We start from the raw sequence: 25,937 nt of genomic DNA, 5'->3' as shown, positions 1-25,937 counted from the left end.
CTGGACATGGAGGGGAGAACCGCTGGACATGGATGTGATAGGAGGGCAGGGGAGAATCGCTGGTCATGGAGGGGAGGGCAGGGGAGAGATGAGAAATCTCTTAGACGATAGCCTTCCCAGGGCCCGTTTCATTTTTGGAGAAACAGGCTTTTTTTTGTTTGTTTTTAAATATTCCTGTCTTATTTTAAGATCCAATATGGTCTGAGCACTCTACATATAACATACTTTGTCTATATCAAACAGAGCTGGAGGTGGGACTGGTTGGGAGACGGGGATAGTGCTGGGCAGACTTTATACGGTCTGTGCCCTGAAGAGGACAGGTACAAATAAAAAGTAGCACATATGAATTTATCTTGTTGGGCAGACTGGATGGACCGTGCAGGTCTTTTTCTGCCGTCATCTACTATGTTACTATGTAAACTCTGGCAAATCAGTTATTCCTCAGTATATAGCAAATTTAACGGAGAGCATAATGGCAAAAAGGATGAAAAAGCTTCAGAATCCCACCTTCACATTGATTTTAGTGATAAGATTTAACAGATAGTGACCTCATAGGCATATAAAAACTTTCAAAAGCCAATTAAGCTGTAAGCAATGCAATCAAAATTGATAATTATTTAAATTTAAATAATAAGTGACATCTTCATTTAGCGTGTATAAACATCTATAAATCCCACCGACTAAGGCCCAAGTTTAGCAAAGGCTGCTTCAAGGTATAACATAAGGATAAGCATTACCATACTGGGACAGACCAGAGGTCTATCAAGCCCAGTATCCTATTTCCAACAGTGGCCAGTCCGGGTTACAACTGGCAAGATCCCAAAACAATAAAATAGATTTAATGCTGCTTATCCTAGAAATAAGCAGTGAATTTTCCCCAAGTCCATCTTAATAATGGCTTATGGACTTTTCTTTTAGGAAGTTATCCAAACCTTTTTTTTAAACCCTGCTAAGCTAACTGCTTTTACCACATTCTCTGGCAACGAATTCCAGAGTTTAATTACACGTGAAGAAATATTTTCTCTGATTTCTTTTAAATTTACTAAATAGCTTCATTGCGTTCCCCCTAGACCTAGTATTTTTGGAAAGCGTAAACAAGCAATTTACATCCATCCAATCCACTCCACTCATTATTTATAGACTTCTATCATATCTCCCCTCAGCCATCTCTTCTCCAAACTGAAGAGCCTTTGAGGCTCATTTTCAAAGCACTTAGCCTCCCAAAGTTCCATAGAAACCTATGGAACTTAGCCTCCCAAAGTGCTTTGAAAATATGCCTCTTAGTCACTTTTGCCTCTCCTCATAGAGAAGTAGTCCCATTGCCTTTATCATTTTCATTGCCCTTCTCTGTACCTTTACTGATTCCGCTATATCTTTTTTGAGATGAGGTGACCAGAATTGCACACAGTATTCAAGGTGCGGTCACACCATGGAGCAAAGGCATTATAATAGTCTAATTTTTGCTTTCCATTCCTTTCCTAATAATACCTAACATTCTATTTGATTTCTTAGCTTCTGCTGCACACTGAGCAGAGGGTTTCAAAGTATCATCAACGATGACACCTGGATCCTTTCCTGTTAGTGACTCCTAATGTGGAACTTTGTATTACATAACTATAGTTTTGGTTCCTCTTTCCAACGTGCATCACTTTGCATTTTCTCACATTAAATGTTCTCTTGCAATTTTTCACAATTCTCTTGCGATTTAACAACTTTGAATAACTTTGTGTCATCAGCAAATTTAATTACCTCACTAGTTATTCCCATCTCTTTAGATCATTTATCAATATTTTTAAAAAACAGTGATCCCAGCACAGACCCCTGTGAAACTCCACTATCTACCCTTCTCCATTGAGAATACTGACCATTTAACCCTACTCTCTGTTTTCTTTTAACCAGTTTTTAAATCCAGAATAGGACATTACCTCCTATCTCTAATTTCCTCAGGAGTCTTTCAATGAGGTACTTTGTCAAATGCCTTTTGAAAATCCAGATGGACCATATCGACCGGCTCACCTTTATCCACGTGTTTGTTCACCCCTTCAAAGAAATGTAGTAGATTGGTGAGGCAAGATTTCCGTTCACTAAATCCATGTTGGCTTTGTCTCATTAATCCATGCTTATCTATATGATCTGTAATGTTGTACTTTATAATAGTCTCTACCATTTTGCCCGGCACAGACATCGGGCTCACTGGTCTATAATTTCCTGGATCACCTCTAGAACTCTTTTTAAAACTTGGTGTTATGTTGGCCACCCTCCAATCTTCCGGTACCATGCTTGGTTTTAAAGAGAAATTATATATTACTAACAATATTTACTAATGGGATCAGTGATCTGAAAAATACAAAGCTTCTGTGTAACAAGTATCTTGTAAAAACACAAAAAACAAATACAAAACATAATAATGTAAAACAAAATTTAAAAAATAAACAGTAAAGAACCAGGTAGAACTTCTGACGTCATATCTGGATTTCACAGGTTTATGCCAGCTTTCTTGGCCAAAACAGCCCCATTCATGCATTTGACTGAGCCCTTTGAGTTCTTCTGTCTGCAAGTCAAAGATGCATTTTTATTTGTGCTGTAGCAAAAACTGGGTGTGATGTCAGGAGTTCGACTTTTTAAAGTCTGGGTAGTTCCCACAGCCATCTTGGGTACCTGGTGATGCCTTGAAATGTTGGTGTGCAGTTATTCTGGCAAGTATTTTTCCTGTTTTAAGTGACTATTTAGCATTTTTCATATTCATTACTGTTTTTATTTTTTATATTCTTTTTCACTATTATGTTTTGTATTTGTTATTTGTGTTTTCACGAGATTCTTGTTACACATAATTTTTTTTTGTCTTTTTCAAATCACTGATCCCATTATATCTTGAAGTTTATACAAGCTAAATGAAGATCACTTATTTAAAGTTTACCAGTTTTGATTGCATTGCTTAGAACTTAATTGGCTTTTGAAGGGAGGGGTTTTTTATGCCTATGAGGTCTCTACCCGTTAAATCCTATCAATAAAATCAGTGTGAAGGTGGGATTCTGAGAGTAGTGTATCTTACCTACATTTGTCAAAATTGATTAATTTTTGACAGGTGACACGCCTACTTCCAGATTCCTAGCAAATAGAAAATGAGGATATGCCCTCGTCCTGTCCCTTTGACATTACCACCAACACCCCACCCCCTTGATGTCACTGGATATGACATAGCAGCCCCACCCAATCCACACCCCTTTTGCATATACCCCTAACCTGCCTTTTGCATAGCCCTGCCCTAAGCCGCTTCCCTTTTATGTGATGTCACAGGGTGATATAGCCACACCCCTTTTTCCAAGATGGGGGCTACTACTGGATGCACTACATCACTTCCTGTTTCCATTACTGGCCGCCATCTTGGATGGGGGTCACATGATGAGAAGTGACTCTTTAAAAAAATCTGACACCCCCCCCCCCCCCCCCCCCCCCCAAAGCCTCGGAGGAATATGCACATTTGCAGCTTAACCTTTTTTTCTCATAGGAAAGAAAATAAGCATTTGTTTTCTTTTTTTTCTTTTTCTTTCACAGTGATAGTGTATTTATTTTAAGCTGGAACAAGTTAGGTCTGTCTGCTTTTAACTACGACAGGAAGAACTAGCATGCTGTATAAAGCCTCCCTGCTTTTTCAAGACATCACAACGGCTCTATGTGAGCTGAATGCTTTGTTCAGCACACTGTTCTTGGCTATGTAAAAAAAAATCATTGCATCCACAACCCCACCCCGCAGAACAAACAGGCAGAGAGAGAGAAAAAAACCTCCAGACCCCACATTTTACACTATTTGCAACTCTGGCTGTTTTAAAAAGGTGTTTTCAATCTCTTCCCCCCTCAGCTTTTCAGCAAGCACACTGTTCTCTGTCTGTGTGAGATCAATAGGTCTGTAGCCTTCACCGCGAGCCATCAGCAAACTTACAGGGAATCCCGGCTCTGTCCCTTCCAAGAAGTGTGGACATGATGATATAGAAAAATGGGCATTGCCTTCTATCCCATGACTTTATTTTTCTCAGGGATCTCTCATGAGGAACTTTTTTCTGAATATCTAAATACACTACACCAACTGGCTCACTTTTATCCACATGTTTAATCACGTCTTCAAAAAAACGAAGCAAATTGGTGAAGCAAGACTTCTCTTGGCTGAATCTATACGTCTCTGTCCCATTAAACCACGTTTGTCTATGTGTTCCGTAATTTTATCCTATATAATAGTTTTCACAATTTTTTTGCTCAGCACTGAAGTCAGGTTTACTGATTTGTAATTTCCCAGATCATCCCTAGAACAATATAATGTACATGGCTTGATGCTCGTGTTCAGGTGTTTTATAGTGCCTTCTTCAGTCACTCAGAGAAGTTCATTGATCCTTAATTGTTTGCCACAGGACCCAATGCATGCAAAAGGATAGATTTGTTCCTATGCCAAAACCTTTGCACAAAAAAATAGTATCACCACGTGCAGCTGAGATCCACGCCTTCCATGGTTCCCCCAACACAGAAGTCAAAAAGAGGACAAAATCATGTTTTCTTTCTGTATAAAAGGCAGTTCAGGTTTTGGTGTTTGTGTAGAAATGTTATACAAGCACCGGTCTTCGTGTGTGCAGTCTGTATATTTAAGACAATGAGCTAGCACTATTTGTACCACCTCTTCTAACAGGATAAGAACAGTTAGGCATGTCTCACGGCCTGGAATTAGGGAGGTTGATGAGAGGAAGAGAGCCCCAAGTTTTGTCTGGATAGGCTTGCCATCTAGTGGCTGGAAAAGGGGGTATGTGTGTGGATATCTGTGTTATCTCTGTGTGTGTCTCTGACTTGAAGCGGTGAGGCCAGAGGTTGTGTGATTGAAGCAGTGCTCAAACATTCTTTTGATTTAGTTAGAATAATGAAATGAAACCAAGTGTGGAAATATCAAACCATCAGATCTCACTATTAAACAGATTTTCAAAAGGTAGATCTTACAGTTTAAACACAGGGTGCTATGCTTCAGCACTAGGAAGATTTTGACTACACTCCTGCGGGAATCTCATGACTTCTTCCATCCCCGCGGGAATCCGTAATCCCCATTTAGGTACAGCTCTCTAATACAAACAGAGATTGCAAATAATTCTATGAGGCATCCTCCATGTTCCAATGATCTGAAAAATACAAAGCTTCTGTGTAACAAGTATCTTGTAAAAACACAAAAAACAAATACAAAACATAATAATGTAAAACAAAATTTAAAAAATAAACAGTAAAGAACCAGGTAGAACTTCTGACGTCATATCTGGATTTCACAGGTTTATGCCAGCTTTCTTGGACAAAACAGCCCCATTCATGCATTTGACTGAGCCCTTTGAGTTCTTCTGTCTGCAAGTCAAAGATGCGTTTTTATTTGTGCTGTAGCAAAAACTTGTGAAACTTGGGTGTGATGTCAGGAGTTCGACTTTTTAAAGTCTGGGTAGTTCCCACAGCCATCTTGGGTACCTGGTGATGCCTACCCTGCAGTTCCTCCTTTTCTACTACTGCCACACCCCTATCCCTACTTGGCTAGCCCTTGGTGATTAAAATGTGCAATTCATTTCTTTACTGTTGGTTCTGCTTTGAAATCGAGTAACAAATCTACAGTCTGCTATTGATTACATGTAGCAACCAGTAGCAGACTGTGAGAAGGGGGAGAGAAAAAATCCAACCGTATGAAAACAAGATGGCGGCTGCGGCGAGCCCGTCCACCTCCTCCGTCAGATCGGCCTGGGGTGGCAGACATGACAGCTGAGGTCACAGGGGCCATGGAAATTCTGCTGGACAAACGATTAAGTCCTATTGACAGCAAACTAGAACAGCTACAAGATCATATGGGGCAACTGAGTAAAGATTTCACGGCTTACCAACAAAGACACGGGATCCTGGAGGACAGGGTCGCAAAGATGAAGGAGGACCAAGTGCGTTTGCAGAAGCTGGTGGCTGGGTACGAAGAGAAACTTGAGGATCTAGAAAATAGATCCAGAAGGAACAACTTACGATTCGTGGGCCTTCTGGAAACACTGAGGGATAATGACTTAAGAGGATTCATGGAAACCTGGTTGACACAGCAGTTAAAGCTGGTTGCACTTGGAGCATTGCAGATAGAACGAGCACACCGGATAGGCCCACAACCCCAGCCCAATGCAAGACAGAGTGGTGATCTGTAGACTTTTGAACTTTGCGCTAGAGACCTGCATGGGAACGGGATTCCCGCAGGGACGGAATCAGTTCTGCGGGGTTCCGTGGGAATGGAAGTAGTTCCTGCGGGGTTCCCATGGGGACGGAAGCAGTTCCTGCGTGGTTCCCGTGGGGACAGAAGCAGTTCTTGTGGGGCTCTCGTAGAAGTGTAGGCTGCACTTGCACCAGCCTCTCACCTACCAAGTACCAAGTTCTTTGAGTGCTGTCTCCTCCTCCTCCTCCTTTCTTTAACAGCACAGATGCGGAAAGTCTCCATTAAGGAGGTGATAGAGATACAAATGGTGATTAAATTCAAAAAGGCATGGGATGAACACAGAGAATCTCTAATTAGAAAGTGGAAGTTATAAAAAACCTAAACTTACCATGGAGCTGGGCTTAATTCCACAAATTCATTTCAGTTATTATTTACATAGTACTGGTGCACCCATGCCAAATATCCTGAAATATTCTGGAATTATGAACACTGCAAAAGCGGTGTGGGGGTGGGTGTGCCGTTTACATCATTTTTCGACAAAAATAACACCTTATCTGGCTATATGTGATAACCCCGCCTTTGTTCCAGGACAATTATATACTGTTTTTCACAGATGGAAAGACAGGGGCATCATATACCTGCTCCAAGTGGTGACTAGAGAAGGCAAAATCAGGACATTCTCTGACTTACAAGAAGAATATGCCCTGCCAGACAGGGATTATTTTTATTATGGACAATTAAAGCATTATATATCATCCCTGCCATGGGCATCATTGACAGAGGACGTACAAGAGGAGTTATCAGCGGCCTTTTCGCTGGAGTCTCAACAGAGGGTGCCTATGTCTTATCACCATAGACATATACGAGACACGGCCCCTGAAATAGAATACCACAGACTGGCACAACAGTGGTCAGCAGACTTGCAAGAAGTGGTTACGACACAGCAGCTGAAAACACATATCCTGCAAATACGACGAGTCACAAACTTAGCGGTACACTGGGAGTTACAATATAAGATGGCCTTACGGCTGCACATCCCACCGAAGAGAGCATTTTATATGGGGTTGTCTCCCTGGGGAGAATGTCCAAAGTGTGGCGCGGATGGAGCAACTTTGGGCCACATGTACTGGTCCTGTGTGGGTATCCAGAAGTTTTGGAAACAAATCATACTTACTGTGAACAGGATATGGGGTCAGCGGTGGCACTATGAGTTTTCTTTACTCTTTGGACAACCTAAGCTGGGGACAAGGCCCAGGAAAGGATACACAGCATTTGTATTACGGGCAATAATTGTTGGCAAGCAGACAATATTATCTGAATGGATGTCGTATAAATATCCCACATGGCAACAGTGGCGGACCCGTATGATATACTTGTTGCGGATAGAACGAATGGCCGTAAAAGACTTTGACTCAGAGATTGGGAGGAAATTTCGGCAGAAGTGGCATCCCTTTTGGGACACCATGACACCAGCAGCACGTAGTTATCTATTGAACTTTTGAACTATTTACATAGTAGGAAGAGGAAGAAGAAGTTGGGCGGGGGCGGGAAGGGTGGGGGGTGGGAAGGTATGAAGATTTAGGACTGGAGATAAGAAATTGTGAACTGTTATTACTAGCTGATTGTTCTGTTATGTCAACTGTTGAAACAATGAACAGGAGAAAGGGAGGGAGGTTTGGGAATAAAACAATAACCCAAGGTATGTGAGCTTGTTAAGAATTGAAGTTGTAATTGAACAAACCGGTAAACACATGCGGTGAATTATGTGGTTGATCCAAATAAAAATGATTTAAACATAAAAAAAAAAAAAACCTAAACTTAAATGGCTGCATGTGTGTGGATGTGTCATGACACTTAGATGGCGACTCTGGCTGTGATGAACTAGGTCTGATACTGGGAGACCTGTACGGTCTGTGTCTCATATATGGCAGTCTGGTTTATGGTGGGCTGGAAAGGGCTTAGACAGCAATTTTAGTGTCTGGAACATGTGGACAGTGCTGGACAGACTTTTACGATCTGTGTCCCACAAATGAGAAGATGAATAGGCTGGAGTGGGCTTCGAAGGCAACTCCAGCAGTTGAAACATAAGGATAGGGCCAGGTGAATTTCTATGGTCTATGTCCCAGAAACGCCAAAGAAAGACAACAATCAAGTATATAATATCACATTCATAGTTGATTTAATCATGAATTGATAATGATTGTGACTATTGGGCAGACTGGATGGACCGATCCGTTTTTTTATCTGCTGTCATTTACTATGTTACTATTAATCCTCTCTGCTCCCGGGCTGATGTGCAGACCTCAGCTGTGACGTAGGCACGAGCATCAGATGTCACCTGACCTACTGGCACGTGCATGTGGTGATCTCTTAGCACACACTGCCATTGAATCTGAGAAATCTTACATGTGCGCACCAGAGTGTTCCAACTTCCGTTCCTTCCTTGCCCGTAGTACTGCGGCTCAAACCCAGAGAGAGACTGAGAGAGCCGACAGAAATTATTTTAATGTGGGGATGGGTTAGATTCCCTACGGGGACAAATGGGGACGGGTTGGATTCCAGTGGGGATGGGCAGAGACGGGTTGGATTTCTGTCCCCGTGCAACTCTCACACAAAACAGCAATATTACAAGTATTGAGGGGAGGCCAGGAATTGCGCTATGAGAATAATAAAATGCTGTGTTTTCAAGATTATTCTGCAGCAGTTGCTGTGCAGCGCAGAAGATTTTCTTCGATATACTCCAGTCTTTTTGAACAGAAGATTCAATTTGCATTGCAGTACCCGGCCAAATTGAGAGTGATATATAAAGCTGAAACTAAGATTTACAATACAGTAGAACAGGCACAGGAATTTCTGTGCTCCTTAGAACAGTGATAAACCAGAGAGGCAAATCTATGGTTACTAAAAAAAGAGGGCCTGGAGTGTTGGAGAGAGAGGGATTACATACAGAGGCATTTGAATGAACGGAACAACCACCTAAGGCCTGACTACAATGCGTGGTTAAAGAAGTGTCTTCAATATAACTAGCAGAGCTTGGAGATACTTACTGTAAGAAGACATTGCATTGCCTTGAATAGTGGAGCTCCAATATGAAACGTGGTATATGTTTGTAAGGTGGAGATTTTTTTCTCTCTCTTTCCCCTATGCTGTGTTTATCATCAAAGGTTGACACATCTGCTATCATTGCTTGGATATAGAGGGGAGGTGTGGTGGGAGGTGTTATACATGATGGTTCCATATAGGGAACCCCAAGAAGGGTTTAGGGGGGGGGTTAGGGGTTGAGGGTGGGTAGACGGGTACAGGGAGGGGAAGGGGGGCACTCAGGGATGGGCTGTAGGAACTTGGGATGCAAATTCAGTATGTGGGGGGATGTATAATTGCCAGTACGCCCAGGGGAGTTTGGGCAAGAATGATCTTCGACAGAGAGGTTAAGAGGGGGGGTGTAGGCTGGGGCGCCCCCTTTTAAATTTAGATATGTTACATCAGATTAGCCCACTTTTTATAGACCCTGGAGGCAGAGTTTTACTTTGTAAGGCCATAATTGCACGTCAGGAATTTGTACTAGGGAATGTATATGCACCTAACCAACATGACCGTCATTTTTACAAAATGATTACTTCAAAACTTTTGACCTGTGAGGCGACATCAGTCCTGATTGGAGGAGAGTTTAATGCAGTTTTAGATTCCATGTTAGATAAATCCCAACCCGTGAAGGCTTTGGCCTCCCAGAGGGGGAAAGGGCTTTCTAATTTATTTAGACAGATCTAGTAGATGTCTGGCGAGTGCTTCACCCACAGGAGAGAGACTTCACGCACCTATCTCGAGCGCATTCCACCCAGGCCCATATTGATTATTTATTGGTCTCAAAGCAAATCTTTGGCTCGATGTCCAAGTCTGACATTGGGCCCTATGTCATTTCGGACCATGCATGAGTTTGGATGGAGTGTGCTTTGATCAAGACAGTGGGGCGGGGTTGGCGTTGGGTATTTCGTGTGGAATTATACAAAGACAAGGCCTTTCAGAAAGTGCTCTCTAAATGTTGGAGGGAGTATAAATCTCAAAATGTAGAGCATGAGATGGAGACTGTTCTTTACTGGGAGACCATGAAGGCAGTATTAAGAGGGGAAATTATTAGCTACACCAGCCATAGAAGGAAGGCCAGAGATCGAGAGATCCTCCGGCTGGGCCACTTGTTTGGCACAGCTTGGAGGAGATTTGGTAAATCGCACTCAGCAGAGGACAAATAGAAAGTGCTAGAAATCCAGGGACACTGAATGAGCTATTACACCAGAGAGCCATTAAATCACAAAAATATTATAAATATATGCTGTATAGACATGGGAACAAGGGGGGATGCCTGTTGGCACGCCTTGTAGCAGCTAAGAAAGGTTCCTCTAGAATCCTGACTATGCAAACGAGACAGGGCTCTGTAGTCAACACCAACCAAGAGATCTGTGACTTATTTCACTCTTATTATCAAAGTCTGTATAGTGCTGTAGAAGAGGAGGGATTTACGGGGCAGTCTTTATTTGGATAATTTAGCGTTGCCGAGCCTGTGTCAGGCGGATAGGGATTTTCTTAATCAACCGATTATGCCTGAGGAAGTTCAGCTGGCGATTCGACAGAGCTCTCTTTTAAAAGCTCCAGGAGTAGATGGGTACCGGGCAGAATTTTATACGCTCATGGGGGAGGAAATTGTGTCCCCACTGATGAACATGTTTAATTCTTTGATAGAGACTATAATCTGGGCTATGCAGTTGAACATAGCCCAGATTATAGTGATGCCTAAACCAGGGAGAGACCCAACCCTAGTGGAATCCTATCGGCCTATTTCGCTTTTAAATTACGAGATCTAGCTAAAATAATGGCAAACCATCTGGCAAATATCCTCCCGAGGTTGTTGCATGAGTCTCAAGTGGGCTTTGTGCGAGAACGCACGGTGGCCAAAATATTCACAAAATTATAGCTTCACTGGAATATTGCAGTCAGAAGAACCAACAATCTCTCCTGGTTAGCTTCGATGCTGAGAAAGCATTCGATTGGGTGAAGTGGAGCTTTCTTTTTGCTACGTTGTCTAAGTATGGTTTTTCGGCACGTTTCATGTCGGCAGTGAAAGCTCTATATCATGCTTCTGGAGCACGAATTTCCATCAATGGGTTGGAATCTGAGGATTTTCACATTTTCAGAGGTACACGGTAGGGGTGTCCCCTCTCCCCTCTCCTTTTTGTCTTGACATTAGACTTTATGCTGAGAGATATAGCAGCGACTCCGTCAGTGTGTGGAATACCTGTGGGCTCATGGACTTTCAAGGTTGCAGCCTTTGTGGACAATATTTTAGTACACCTATCGCAGCCATGAGAATTGTTGCCGACGTTAATGGAGATTCTAAAGGAATATGGGGACTATGCTGGCTTACGGTTGAATTTGAAATCAGAGGCCTTATCCTCTTCAGATCAGCTAGAGCAGGAGTGAAGTACAGAGTTCCCGCTACGTTGGGCAAGGGGGTCATTTCGTTATCTGGGAATTTTGTTGCCTATGAATGTGTCACAGTTGTATCATCTAAATGTTTCCAAGTTACTTGAGGATACCTGTAAACTAGTGGAGGGCTGGCGAGATCTCCCTTTGACCTTGTTAGGTAGGGTGAATTTAGTGAAAATGGTGGTATTCCCCAAGTGGCTTTATTTTTTGCAGACGCTGCCCCTTTGGTTACTTCAAAGGGACCTTAAAGTCTTTAACTGTTTAATTTCCCGATTTTGTTGGAATAGAAGTAGGTGTTGGAATAGAAGGAAACCCAGGGTTAGGTTTTCGTATTTGATTGGAGGATGGGGGCAGGGAGGCTTGGGTCTTCCAGACAAGAAACAATATAATTACACCTGTCAACTGCAACACTTGGGGGATTGGTGCCTTCAGACTCAGATATATACCCCAATAGATTTTGAAAAAGCATATTATGCTCCTTACCAGTTCTTCTCACTTTTACATCATAGACAAACTCAGCTCCCCCTGAGGTTATGGAGAAGTGTACTTTTGAACCCACAGAGAGCCATGTGGCAAGTGCTGGTGAAGAACCTGGGGGGTGATCCATATGTTACAGATCTCCTCACACTCCAGGGTAATTGTGATTTTCAGCCAGGGCTTACTAATAAGGTTTATACTCTTTGGGCTGATCAAGGTATTACCTGTGTGGAACATTTATTGACAGGGGGAGGGAGGCCCATTTCGATGGGAGATTTGATACGACAGACAGGAGACTCTTGGGGAGCGAGATTTGCGTATTGGCAGGTTTCGCACTACATCCTGTGAGCAGCTAAGTTGTAGAATGGGGAAAGCTCAGAGAATTTTTTCAGTCCGTGAGGAAGGGGGAGATCTCAATCTCGCTATTATACAAGGCCTTGAACAAATGGAAATAACACAAAGACTATTTAGCTTTGAAAGGTAGATTGGAACAGGAGATGGGGGTCACTCTGACTCACTGGGACATATCAATTTCAGTTGAACACATACCCACTCTTGTTACAGATGCACGTTTAAGAGAATGCGCTTACAGGGTGATACATAGGGGTTATATCTTACCCGCCCAGGTGTGTCATATGGGGGAGCTGATGGAACCATCGTGTTTGAAGTATGGGGACATTTGTGGGACTTTGTCCCATATGTTCTGGAGTTGTTCAACAATAAAAGTCTTCTGGCGTCACATTCAATGCTTTTGGGAGACAGAGTTGCATATATAGATAGTGGGAACGGTGGAACAAATGATATTGGATGTACCAGGTGCCTTCAGGGGTTGCAATAAATATGTAGTACTGCTTCTTTGTAAAATGTGATAGGAGTGTACTACCGTCCGCCTCGCCAGGATGAGCAGGTAGACGCAGAAATGATAAAAGAAATCAGAGCTGCGAACAAAATGGGCAATGTGATAATAATGGGTGACTTCAATTATCCAAATATAGACTGGGTAAATGTAACATCGGGACACGCTACAGAGGTACAATTCCTTGATGAAATCAATGACAGCTTTATGGAGCAGCTGGTGCAGGAGCCAACGAGAGAAGGAAAAATTCTAGACTTGGTCCTTAGTGGAGCACATGATCTGGTGAGGGACGTTATGGTACTGGGGCCGCTTGATAACAGTGATCATAATATGATCAGTTTTGATATCGACCTTGAAGTAACTGTACACAGAAAGTCAAATACGTTAGCGTTTAACTTTAAAAAAGGAGACTATGATAAAATGAGAAGAACGGTAAAAAAAAGACTTAGGGGGGCAACTGAGAAAGTAAAAACTGTACAACAGGCGTGGACGCTGTTCAAAAATACCATCCTGGAGGCCCAGGCCATACATATTCCGCGAATTAGAAAAGAAAGACGGAAGTCCAAAAGACAGCCGGCCTGGTTGAAAAGTGAGGTGAAGGAAGCTATTAGGGCTAAAAGAAACGCCTTCAGAAAATGGAAGAAGGAACCGTCTGAAAATAAGAAGCAGCATAAGGAGTGTCAAAGCAAATGCAAGATGCAGATAAAGAAGGCCAAGAGGGATTACGAAAAAAAGATAGCATTAGAGGCAAAAAAACATAGTAAAAAATTTTTTCATTATATTAAAAGCAGGAAGCCGGCAAAAGAATCGGTTGGGCCGCTGGATGACCGAGGGGTAAAAGGGGCGATCAAGGAAGACAAAGACGTAGCGGAGAGACTGAATGAATTCTTTGCTTCGGTCTTCACCGAGGAAGATTTGGGTGAGATACCGGTGTCGGAAATGGTATTTCAAGCGGACAAGTCGGAGAAACTTACTGACTTCACGGTAAACCTGGAGGACGTAATGGGGCAGTTCAGCAAACTGAAGAGTAGCAAATCTCCTAGACCGGATGGTATTCATCCTAGAGTACTGATAGAACTGAAAAATGAGCTTGCAGAGCTACTGCTAGTGATATGCAACTTATCCTTAAAATCGAGCGTGGTACCGGAAGATTGGAGGGTGGCCAATGTAACACCGATTTTTAAAAAAGGCTCCAGGGGAGATCTGGGAAATTATAGACCGGTGAGTCTGACGTCAGTGCTGGGGAAAATGGTAGAGACTATTATTAAAAACAAAATTACCGAGCACATCCGAGGACATGGATTACTGAGACCAAGTCAGCACGGCTTTTGTGTGGGGAAATCTTGCCTGACCAATTTACTTCAATTCTTTGAAGGGGTAAACAAACATGTGGACAAAGGGGAACCAGTTGATATTGTGTATCTGGATTTTCAAAAGGTGTTTGACAAGGTACCTCATGAAAGGCTACAGAGGAAATTGGAGGGTCATGGGATAGGAGGAAATGTCCTATTGTGGATTAAAAACTGGTTGAAGGATAGGAAACAGAGAGTGGGGTTAAATGGTCAGTATTCACAATGGAGAAGGGTAGTTAGTGGGGTTCCTCAGGGGTCTGTGCTAGGACCGCTGCTTTTTAATTTATTTATAAATGATTTAGAGATGGGAGTAACAAGCGAGGTAATTAAATTTGCTGATGACACAAAGTTATTCAAAGTTGTTAAATCGCGACAGGATTGTGAAAAATTACAAGAGGACCTTACGAGACTGGAAGTCTGGGCGGCTAAATGGCAGATGACGTTTAATGTGAGCAAGTGCAAGGTGATGCATGTGGGAAAAAAGAACCCGAATTATAGCTACGTCATGCAAGGTTTCACGTTAGGAGTTACGGACCAAGAAAGGGATCTGGGTGTCGTTGTCGATAATACACTGAAACCTTCTGCTCTGTGTGCTGCTGCGGCTAGGAAAGCGAATAGAATGTTGGGTATTATTAGGAAAGGTATGGAAAACAGGTGCGAGGATGTTATTATGCCCTTGTATCACTCCATGGTGCGACCGCACCTTGAGTATTGTGTTCAATTCTGGTCGCCACATCTCAAGAAAGATATAGTAGAATTGGAAAAGGTGCAGCGAAGGGCGACTAAAATGATAGCGGGGATGGGACGACTTTCCTATGAAGAAAGATTAAGGAGGCTAGGGCTATTCAGCTTAGAGAAGAGATGGCTGAGGGGAGACATGATAGAGGTATATAAAATAATGAGTGGAGTGGAACAGGTGGATGTGAAGCATCTGTTCACGCTTTCCAAAAATACTAGGACTAAGGGGCATGCGATGAAACTACAGTGTAGTAAATTTAAAACAAATCGGAGAAAATATTTCTTCACCCAACGCATAATTAAACTCTGGAATTCGTTGCCGGAGAAAGTGGTGAAGGCGGTTAGCTTAGCAGAGTTTAAAAAGGGGTTGGACGGTTTCCTAAAGGAGAAGTCCATAAACCGCTACTAAATGGACTTGGGGAAAAATCCACAATTCCAGGAATAACATGTATAGAATGTTTGTACGTTTGGGAAGCTTGCCAGGTGCCCTTGGCCTGGATTGGCCGCTGTCGTGGACAGGATGCTGGGCTCGATGGACCCTTGGTCTTTTCCCAGTATGGCATTACTTATGTACTTACGTGCCTGATTTGCTCGGAAATTTATATTGCAGTGTTGGACGTCGCCGGTTCCGCCGGCATATTGGCACTGGAGGAATCAGGTACATCAACTAGCAACTTGGGAGGCGAGGGAGTCTCGTTCTTCACCAAAGAAAAGGAGAAACTTCCTGGCCATTTGGGGTCCGTATGTACAGATTCTACATCCCCGGGGTTGTAGCATGCTTCTTAATGAAGGCTGATCTCATAGGGCCTTCCCCTTTCCTGGAGGATATCTCAAGTTCCTGGTGGGGTAGGAGGGAGGGTTGGTTGAGATTAGAGGGGTGGGAAGGTTCGAGGGGGGATGGGGGTAAAGTTTAAAACGATCATTTGATACTGACTTATAGGGACATCAGCATCTTATTTGAACAGATGCCAGTTGGTTTATCTCAATGTCCCTAATCAGAGGATTGGTATTTGATAGTCATTGTATAGTTATTGGTAACTAATAATTGTCTTTACCATCTAGTAGGGGGGTTAGAAGTTCAAGTATTAAAGTTTAAAAAGTTGATGACGGTGGACAATGTTTCTGTTTACATTGAATGTTGGAAGATGTACTGTGGTTTGTGTCATCAATAAAAATTATTGAAACATAAAGTTTCTATGATGTAGAAACTAAAATAGCTTCTTCCATTGAAAAGCATTAGTCCATGTTTTTTTGGAGAACTTGTTTCTCTTAAATCTCCAATTCAGTCTTGTCAATTTTCAGACTCAACTTGGTGATATTCATTCCATGATGGACAGCGGTTTTAAAGCTGCTGACAGCCACAGGCTGACTTAGACCCAAATATTCAATGTTGTGCCATGTCTGGGCAATGACATTGAATATCCAGGTCTTCAGAGAACCTGGAAGTTATGCAGGAGCTGGCCAGTATTCAGTGCTAGTCCATTCATACCTAACTGGGCAAAGATAAGACTGAATATTGCCAGTGCACGCTTTCCTTCCTAGTGTACCACAACTCCTGCCCCAGAACTGCCTGGCATGTCTGGATTGTGCCACTGCTTGATTAAGTGCTACTAAATCTGTGCCTGACACACTGAGTATTGACTTGGTATGTCTTTCATTGATTATTTTCCCCCTCCTTTCCAAATTTGGTCCCATTCTGTTAAACTTTTCTGAGTTATTTTACAGCTAAACATTCTCTACCCATTATTTAAAAATTTTTTCCATCAGATATCTATAAATATATTACTGGTATTTACTCCTCAGCTTGTGTTAAAGTGCTCTAACACAAGTTTGAGTATCGTGATGCAGGGTCACCACGAGGTACATACTAATGAGATGCAAAACATACTTGCATGTAAGGGAGCTCATTGTTCGTGATTTAGTATACTGCGTAATCTGACTTTAGCAGGGCAGAGTGGTTTACAGACTAAAACATAAAGGAAAGGAACTCAAATAGGAAAGAAAATCCATTCACTCCAAGCATAAAGTACAATTCAATAGATTTATTTATTTACAGCATTTATATCCCACAATTTCCCACCCATGGGCAGGCCCAATGTGGCTTACAGCAATCTACATAAAAACACAGCATGTCAGGGGTCAAACAATTAATGTCTTAGAAGTATAATGGGGAAAAGGCAAAGCGAGGTAAAGTAAAAGAGAAATCCATAAATACAATAAAACAACTAGATTAAAGAGCATTGCTTGGTGTCTCAGTTAATCTGCGACCCAGATTTAAGTTGAATAGGCTTGTTGAATAGGTTTATGTTTTTAACCCTGACTTAAAGTTTTTCAGGGATAATTCACCACAAATATTTAAAGGTAAGCTGTTCTAAAAGTATGGGGCAACAAAAGAGAATGCACTTTTCCTGCTGGATTCGAGTTGTGCAGTTCATGGACTGCGCAGTATTAAGTGATGTTCATTTAAGGATTTATGCAAACGGACTGGATCGTATGGAACAGTTAAATCATTAAGGTATTGAGGAGCACTCAACATAAATGCCTTAAAAGTGAGAAGCAGGATCTTAATGTGTTGTTCAATGGAAACCAATAATATTTCTTAAGCAGAGGTGTCACATGGTCTGACCGATGAGCGTAGCAAAGTAACTGTCACGACCACAGGACGGTGAGCCCTTGGACCGCAGCCAGAGCTACGGCAGACAAGTCCCCTGGGCTGGCAACAAGGCAAGCGCTGAGGCAAGACTAGAACATGGGCAGACAGGACAGGGCTATACTGAGCAAGGCAAGGCTAGGCTGCCAAGACAGACAAGACAGGAACCGTATCCAGATGAGGCAAGATAAGCAAGGCAAAAGGGCTAGAACTGAACCCAGACAGGAACAAGACAAGGAAACAAGGCTAGAAATGGGTTCAGGCAAGGTAGGGCAAGAACTGGATCCGGACACAAGTAACAACACAAGACATGACAAGGACTGGAACCAGATAGGGCTAGGAAGCAAGACAGCAGGGCTTGAGCTGGAACCCAGACAGGACAAGGCAAAACAAGGAACTAGGCTAAAACTGGGTACAGACAGGCGCAACAAGAGCAAGATAAGAATTGGATCCAGATAGGACTGGACAAGGCAACAAGGAAGGTAGACTAGACTGAGACAAGGCACTATGGCCAGAAGGAAGCAAGGACTAGACAGACAGGACTAAACTTGACAGGAACAAGAGTCCAAGACTAGGCAAAGTCTGGAGCTTGGCAGGAGCTGGGAGCCTAGGCAGGGCTGGAGCTTGGCAGGAGCTCGGAGCCTAGGCAGTGCTTGGAGGCTGGAAGGGTCCAGGAGCAAGGCAAGGCAGGAACTTAAGGCTAGAACAAGAACAGGACCCGGAACAAAGCTAGAGCAGGAACAAGGCTGGAGGCCACGTTGCGAAGGCGACTGGAGCAAGCCTGCTTTCCTTAAATACTGCGGGGCAGGAAGTGACGTTGCCTGTGGGAACTCCCTGCAATGCTGCAGCGAGACTATAAGAAGTCTCTCTTTGGCCTGCTCATTCCTTAGGGTAAGGGAGCGCCAGAGAGCAGCACTTAACCCAGGGAAGGTAAGATGGACACAAGTCACAGCGGGAGTCATGACAGTAACCTAATGGCTATATTTTATAAGGTTTGGATTTTTTTTTTTTTTTTTACATTTGTACCCCGCGCTTTCCCACTCATGGCAGGCTCAATGCGGCTTACATGGGGCAATGGAGGGTTAAGTGACTTGCCCATAGTCACAAGGAGCTGCCTGTGCCTGAAGTGGGAATCGAACTCAGTTCCTCAGTTCCCCAGGACCAAAGTCCACCACCCTAACCACTAGGCCACTCCTCCACTCCTTCTCTTCAGAACAGACTTAGTAACACCAAAGTAAATCACATTACAGTAATCAATCCTAGACATAAAGAGTGAGAGTATCAAAAATTGAAAGAAATCGTGATCAAAATAGTTGTGAATTGAACAAAGTTATCTCGGTATTCAAAAAATAAAAAACTTGGTTTACATAAAGAGGCTATATGTGGTGAGAAAGAGAGCTGATAATTCAGTAAAACCCCAAGATCTCAACAGGAGTAATAGTAGTATTCATTAACTGAAGATCAGAGGTTGGCCAGGACTGTTGACCAGTAAGCCAACAGGCCGCAGTTTGTAAATTCTATAACATGCATGTGGTGAAAACCACAAGCTGGAAAAATAACCCCAACAGAAAGCTGCTCAGGGAAAGGCCTGACCTCTAGTAGTAGTACCATGAGATTACTGCTAGAAGTCGCTGGCACAATTTTGAACCCAGTGCCAGCAAGGACAGGATTAACTGGGGATCACTCCTGCCCACTAGGGACCAGGGAATGTTGCTCAGGGTGGAAGGGGGCCTTCTGGAGGGGAAGGTGTTGCACATTATGGAGTATTTCTAGGTAGGAGGAGCTTCTGCTTGGGGTACCTTGAAGTGAGGGTTTTTTTTGCATTGCGGGTAGTCAGGAGGGGATGATACATCTGGGGAGCTCCTCAGGAGGGGGGGGGTCTCAGGGGCACCTTATTTTCACTGAGCCTGCGCCTTTAAACAGTGCCCTGTAACATCGGGTCTCAGCTTTGTAGCCCAGTGCTCCTAGGACAGTAGAATAATGCTGCTTGTGAGGTGGCTGATAATCAGTGTTATTAATTTTACACTTGAGTGGTAAAAGCCCAACTTTTACTGCACCTTGATAACTACCCCTCTAAATCTAGTTGTTCTTTACAAACTTGAACCAAGCATCCTGGAGCACTATCTCCACTACCAGTTTCCAAAAAAGAGTAATATAATTTAGATATAATAGTGAACTCAGGGGTCCGTCCTTGACTATGTATTTATGCCGTTTATGAAATGTTCCATAGAGATATTAATGGGGGCAATAATCAAACTGCCTGCATTATTTCAAACAAACCTGTCATGTTTGCCCCAATCAGATAAAAATTGTGGGCCCAATTATTTAAAGCAATTTAGCCAACTGCTGACTTGTTAAATCGCTTGGTCGGGGCTAGCCACAAATAGCTGCATTTGACCAGCTAAGTACTGCTGAATATTGCGGTTAGCGCCAAACACACAGCCGGCTATGTTTAGGGATGTTCCGGGGATGGAGTCAACACTAGTATTCTGCACACTAGTCCAATCCATGGTCCTCGCCCATGCAGATTATTGCAATGGGATCGACGCTGAATGCGAAGAACAAACGCTAAAGAGGTTACAAACAGCACACAATACCGCAACAAGACTAATATTCTGAAAAACTTGATTTGAAAGTGTGAAACCACTACTCCAAAGCCTACACTGGCTCTCTATCAAAGCACCAATAACCTTCAAGCTATGTTCTGTGGCCTACAGAATAATCTTTGGCCTCGCATCAGAATATGTGACAAACCTTATGGAATTACCAGTACGATATGCAATCAAAGGCGCAAGAAACTACCTCGTCCTTCATTTCCCCAAATGTCAAGGTCTAAAATAAAAATCAACATACACAACCAATTTCACATACCTATGCACCAGAGCCTGGAACACACTACCAAAATACCTAAAATGCACAGACGACTACCTAACTTTCGAAAACACCTGAAAGCCCACTTTTTCAGGAAATTCTTTTTTGACAAACACACATCGTCGAGTATAACACTGACCAACACACCGCAATCTAGAAGCACCGACAGAACTGAATGCTGCCTATATCCAATCCTTAACTGCTCTGTAACACTACCAATATAACTTAACTGTAAGCCACATTGAACCTATACTAGTGGGAAAATGTAGGGAACAAATGCTGAAATAAATAAAATATTCAGCCTTTAAGCGACCAGGTTGACTCTTTAAATGGGACTTTATGAAAATCTGTCCTGTTTTTATGTGCTACCCCATGGCCGCTTAAGTGCTGAATATCAACTTAAGTAGCTATGTGTTAGGCAGCTTAAAAATAACCAACATCTTCAGAGCTGCACAGGGCACGGCTTTGAACATCTGGGAATAACTTCATTGTCTGTGAGCAAAATTCTCACCACTGACAGCTGAATATTGACCCCTATGTGGATAAATTTTCTTTAGTTCTCCAATAAAACATCAAACATATAAATGGCAAGTGACCGACTCACCTGCAAATGCACAGTAGAGACTTCCCTCTCTGTCCCGCCCTCGCATCAAGACGTGATGACGTCAGAGGGCAGAACAGAGAGGGAAACGGAGTCGGACCGTCAGACGCTGCCGCTGGAGCCTGGAAACGAACATCGCGTGCATCAACCTCCACCCTCCCCCCCCCCCCCCCCCCCCCAATCCCCGCCGCCTCTCACGCCCCCCTCCATGCCGGGCCCCCTGCACTGACCTGACAGAGCGATCTGCTGCTGCCTGCAGCGTTTTCACACGGAGGTGAGATGCGCTGTCAGGTCAGTGCAGGGGGCCCAGCAAGGAGGGGGGAGGGAGTGGCGGCGGTGAGGAGGGTAGCTGGAAATCTCGTCCGTTTTAACGGGCTTAACGGCTAGCATCCACAGAAATGTGCACCTGCTTTATTTATGGGTGCTTTTGCCCTTAGAACATGTGTAGATCCAAAAATGTCATCTGTGCATGTTATTTCTGTCCCCTGACCTAAACGTATGCTCAGGAATGCCTCCTGGCAATACAGTTAAAACCATATGCATATATATATATTTTTTTTTTTTACAGATGTTGAGAGCTGAAGGTTTTCAAACAGCACATTGTTATGGGTAAAGCAATTTTTTCAGCAACAAGCGGGATTGATTAGGTGCACGTGGATAACATCATCTGATGGCTCCAGGATTGAATAAGTCTCCTAGAGCTCACAATTGAGCATGAGGAATCCTTCCCATGCACAGTGGTCTCCTTATTTCCCTTTGCTGCCTGGATGTCCAACCGCCACCTGAAACTGAACATGTCCAAGACCGAGCTTATCGTCTTTCCACCAAAACCCACTTCTCCTCTTCCTCCACTTTCTATCTCAGTTGATAACACCCTCATCCTCCCCGTCTCATCTGCCCGCAACCTCGGAGTCATCTTTGACTCCTCTCTCTCCTTCTCTGCGCATATCCAGCAGATAGCCAAGACCTGTCGCTTCTTCCTCTTTAACATCAGCAAAATTCGCCCTTTCCTCTCTGAACACACCACCCGAACTCTCGTCCACGCTCTCATTACCTCTCGCCTGGACTACTGCAACTTACTCCTCACCGGCCTCCCACTTAGCCATCTATCCCCCCTTCAGTCTGTTCAGAACTCTGCTGCACGTCTCATATTCCGCCAGAACCGATATACTCATATCACCCCTCTCCTCAGGTCACTTCACTGGCTTCCGATCAGATACCGCATTCAATTCAAGCTTCTCCTTCTTACCTACAAATGCACTCAGTCTGCTGCCCCTCACTACCTCTCTACCCTCATCTCCCCTTACGTTCCCGCCCGTAACCTCCGTTCACAGGATAAATCCCTCCTCTCAGTACCCTTCTCCACCACCGCCAACTCCAGGCTCCGCTCATTCTGCCTCGCCTCACCCTATGCTTGGAACAACCTTCCTGAACCCTTACGCCAAGCCCCCTCCCTGCCCGTCTTCAAGTCTTTGCTTAAAGCCCACCTCTTCAATGCTGCGTTCGGCACCTAACCCTTACCGTTCAGTGAATCCAGACTGCCCCAATTTGACTGCCCCTATCGGACCGACCGTTCACTTGTCTATTAGATTGTAAGCTCTTTGAGCAGGGACTGTCTCTCTTTGTTAAATTGTACAGCGCTGCGTAACCCTAGTAGCGCTCTAGAAATGTTAAGTAGTAGTAGTAGTAGTAGTAGTACTTTAATCTGCTTTGCTAAACAAACACAAAAGCAAAGCTTTTCTGTCTTTGAAGAAGATTTACTTCTTGTTTTTGTCACTAGTTTTTTGTTGCCTTCAAAATAAATTTTTGTTTAGTTTATTTGTGTTCCTGTGGATGAATATAGAAGAAATATCCTGAATTTCAACACCCATTCAAGATATTTGGTATGTCAGAGCTTGGAACATAACTAGTCTTACTTGGAAGCACTGTGACAGGATTTCTCCACAAGCCGAAAGGACAGTTTGAACTGTCTTTGTAATCAGTATGAGAGACAGATGAGGCTCCTGCTGGCCCAGAAGGAGGAGAGGAGAAGGGCATGTTAACAGAGGGGCAGTGCTAGGTCTCTTCCAATATGGCACAAATGCCTTTGAGGCTTCCAAGCCTAAAGAACTAGTCATCTTCAGCGTGCTTGCACAGGCCCAAAGTTAAGGCAGCCCTGAAGCTTCCATCTTAAGGCATTACAGAAGTTTGGGCACCTCAGCTCAGATTTCACTTGCTGTGCTTCTCTAATTGCAAGCCTTTGCAGTAGTCATCTCTCTGTGCCATCAAAGAGGCCGTGGCCTGATAATTCAGCTGACATTCATATTGCTCAATCAGCACAGACATTACATTGACCTCTTGTCACCAAGAGAGCAGAACTACACACCATCGCAGATAATGAAATTTCTGCTTCAGTGCAAAGTCATTGTGCAGTGATAATGCAAAGCCAGCTCTTTGATTGTGACACAGATATATCCTGCAAAACAACTGCTAGCTTAGCCTCCACTGTTGTCTACTCCAGTCCTTGTCACAGCAGCCAGTGGGTCATGTCCTTCTTTTTCACTGTTCTACTAGAACAGAGTAGCTGCACTCATTCCTACAGATGCCATTCAGTAAATTTGTCAAGGGCTACTGTAAAGTTCTTCCTTCTGTCTGATATTAAGAGCCGAGTATAGCACCATCTTAGTCCACGGGTGTTATTGACTAAGAGACCCTTGTTCATCTCAAGATTTTCTGCTGTCTACCTCAGATTCTGAACCACAAGGAGGGCAAGGAGCACTTGCAAAGTGGCCTTACAAACCAGATCTGGATTTCATTTCACCAGAATTTTTTAGAAGAGGAGAAGGTTTATTCTACAGGTATCTCTGCTGATAGGACTAAATCTCTTTATGAAGATATTTCTTATCCAAGGTTCATTTAGCACATGTCTAGGGAGGATGCCTTCCAGTTAGAACAGGAGGCAGATCCTCCTTCAAATGTTTTTGGTTTGAAGCTCATAGAGGTAATGAAAGTCACAGTGACCCTTCCAGTTCATGGCCTCTTGCAGGTACAAAAACTGCTTATGTGGTAATCCCCACTAACAATTTAGCCTGTATCTAAAAAGACAGACTTAAAGTACAAAATTTAAGCCAACATCTGATTTTTGGTGACGTCCAGTTCTCCTATGCCTTGATATTCAAATTAGCAATGAAGAAGGTGAGAAATTGCAGAAAGCTTTCTAATGTGCCACCTCGAAAGATCAGACAGTTGCATCATTTAGGCAAGAAAGTAGTTTGGGGTGCGGTGTATATGCTGAAGTTGCAGCGCATCGATTTTACCTGACTGAATATGGGGGTAATTTTATGAAGGATTTTTTTGCACATAAACCGTTTTATGTGCGTAAAAGGCCTCTTATAAAATTATCTCATGGGTCATGCAAGTAACAAGAAGACACACATTTTTACATGAACCCAGTCTGTAAATGTGTTTGGGGGTGTAGTTCAGAAATAGCGCGTAATTCTCTTTAATCCCCATTTACTTTTACCTCCAAAGTTAAAAATTGTGACCTCACTACTTAATTGGCTGCACTCACACTTCTAGGTTTGTAAAATGGTATAGCTTCACATTGATCCACAGCAGTTAGACATGAAGTTAATGAAAATGTGGGGCAACTACACATGCAGACCTGTATGTCCTTATATGTATTTTACAGAAGGCTCTGTATTCGCCAGGAACCGAGCACATCCTGTCCTGGATGTTTGAATTCCGATCTTCACATCTCTCTATATATAAAAAGCAACACCAACGTTCTATGAAGCCTCCAGCCGGAAGTGTGAAGGGGGCGAGATATCCGGTTTCCCTATGAGTGTCTGCCCCGCCCTCTCTGTAACACAGTCAGTGAAGGAAAACAGCAGAGCACGAAATCAAATCGCTGGCTCTGTAACAGTGAAGGACTCAGAGGGGGGAGGGGAGAGAGGCCAGAGGGCAGGGACACACACACTCCCACATGCACACGAAAGAAAACATTGCTAGCCCCCGTTTCATTTGCATCAGAAACGGGGCTTTTTTTACTAGTTCTATATAAAGTGAGTCGTCTTGTCTTCTGGCAGCTTTATTGAAAGATTTGGCCCTAACCATCAGATGACACAAAGGGGTACATTCTGTACAGGTTGCCTAAAGTTAGGGACTAGGATCTTACACGCTAAGCACAAATGGGGTATGGACAACTACATACGTCATTGCTGATACATAGTGTAAACGGGACCGCTGCGCCAGTAGGGGGAGGAAGGAAGTCTCCTCCCCAGGATTAATCCGAGCCCCACAAATTTCCACCAGCAGATACCTTCAAATATTCTTTTTCTTTTTATTTTGTTTCCAAGTTACAAACAAAAGCTTCAGTCCAGCCCTGGGTTAGGACTGCCCCAGGCAGGGTTGTGCTGCCCCTCACCCAGCAATCCAAAGTCTCGGCCCTTTCTTGAGGGCTGCAATGGTCCCCTTTGAAAATACTTCCTTTTCACAGTAGGTATCACAAGCAGTGCTGGCCTTTCAGCAGGATTGTTCCCTCCTGTCCAACCAGGGTTTCCAGCTCCCACCGTTCTTATACACAACAAACAGGAGCAGCTGGGGAACCAGGCTTATAACTCTTCCAGCCCTCTGCCCTTCCCCCACAGCAAACAGTTCAAATCAAAACAGGCTTCTTCCTTACAACACATAGCTTTCCCCTTTTCGGTGCTACCTTCCTCAGGGCTCTCCAGCTCCCATTC

General features: G+C 43.5%; 1 protein-coding gene across 4 annotated transcripts in view; it reads left to right on the top strand.

Moving 5' to 3' along the window:
* ARAF (A-Raf proto-oncogene, serine/threonine kinase) overlaps nucleotides 1–25,937 on the top strand; it is a 116,339-nt gene that overhangs the window by 12,791 nt on the left and 77,611 nt on the right. Inside the window, exon 1 of one of the 4 annotated variants that reach the window (XM_030193897.1) lies at nucleotides 16,669–16,739. The exons of the other annotated variants lie outside the window; for them this stretch is intronic. The gene's annotated coding sequence lies outside the window, so the exon portion shown is untranslated. Of the gene's footprint in view, nucleotides 1–16,668; nucleotides 16,740–25,937 lie in introns of those variants that run through there. 4 annotated transcript variants of the gene reach the window in all.

Source organism: Microcaecilia unicolor, chromosome 2 (assembly GCF_901765095.1).
Source record: "Microcaecilia unicolor chromosome 2, aMicUni1.1, whole genome shotgun sequence".
Classification (NCBI taxonomy): domain Eukaryota; kingdom Metazoa; phylum Chordata; class Amphibia; order Gymnophiona; family Siphonopidae; genus Microcaecilia; species Microcaecilia unicolor.
Note: the sequence above shows the minus strand (reverse complement) of the source record. Positions and strands in the feature narration are given on the sequence as shown.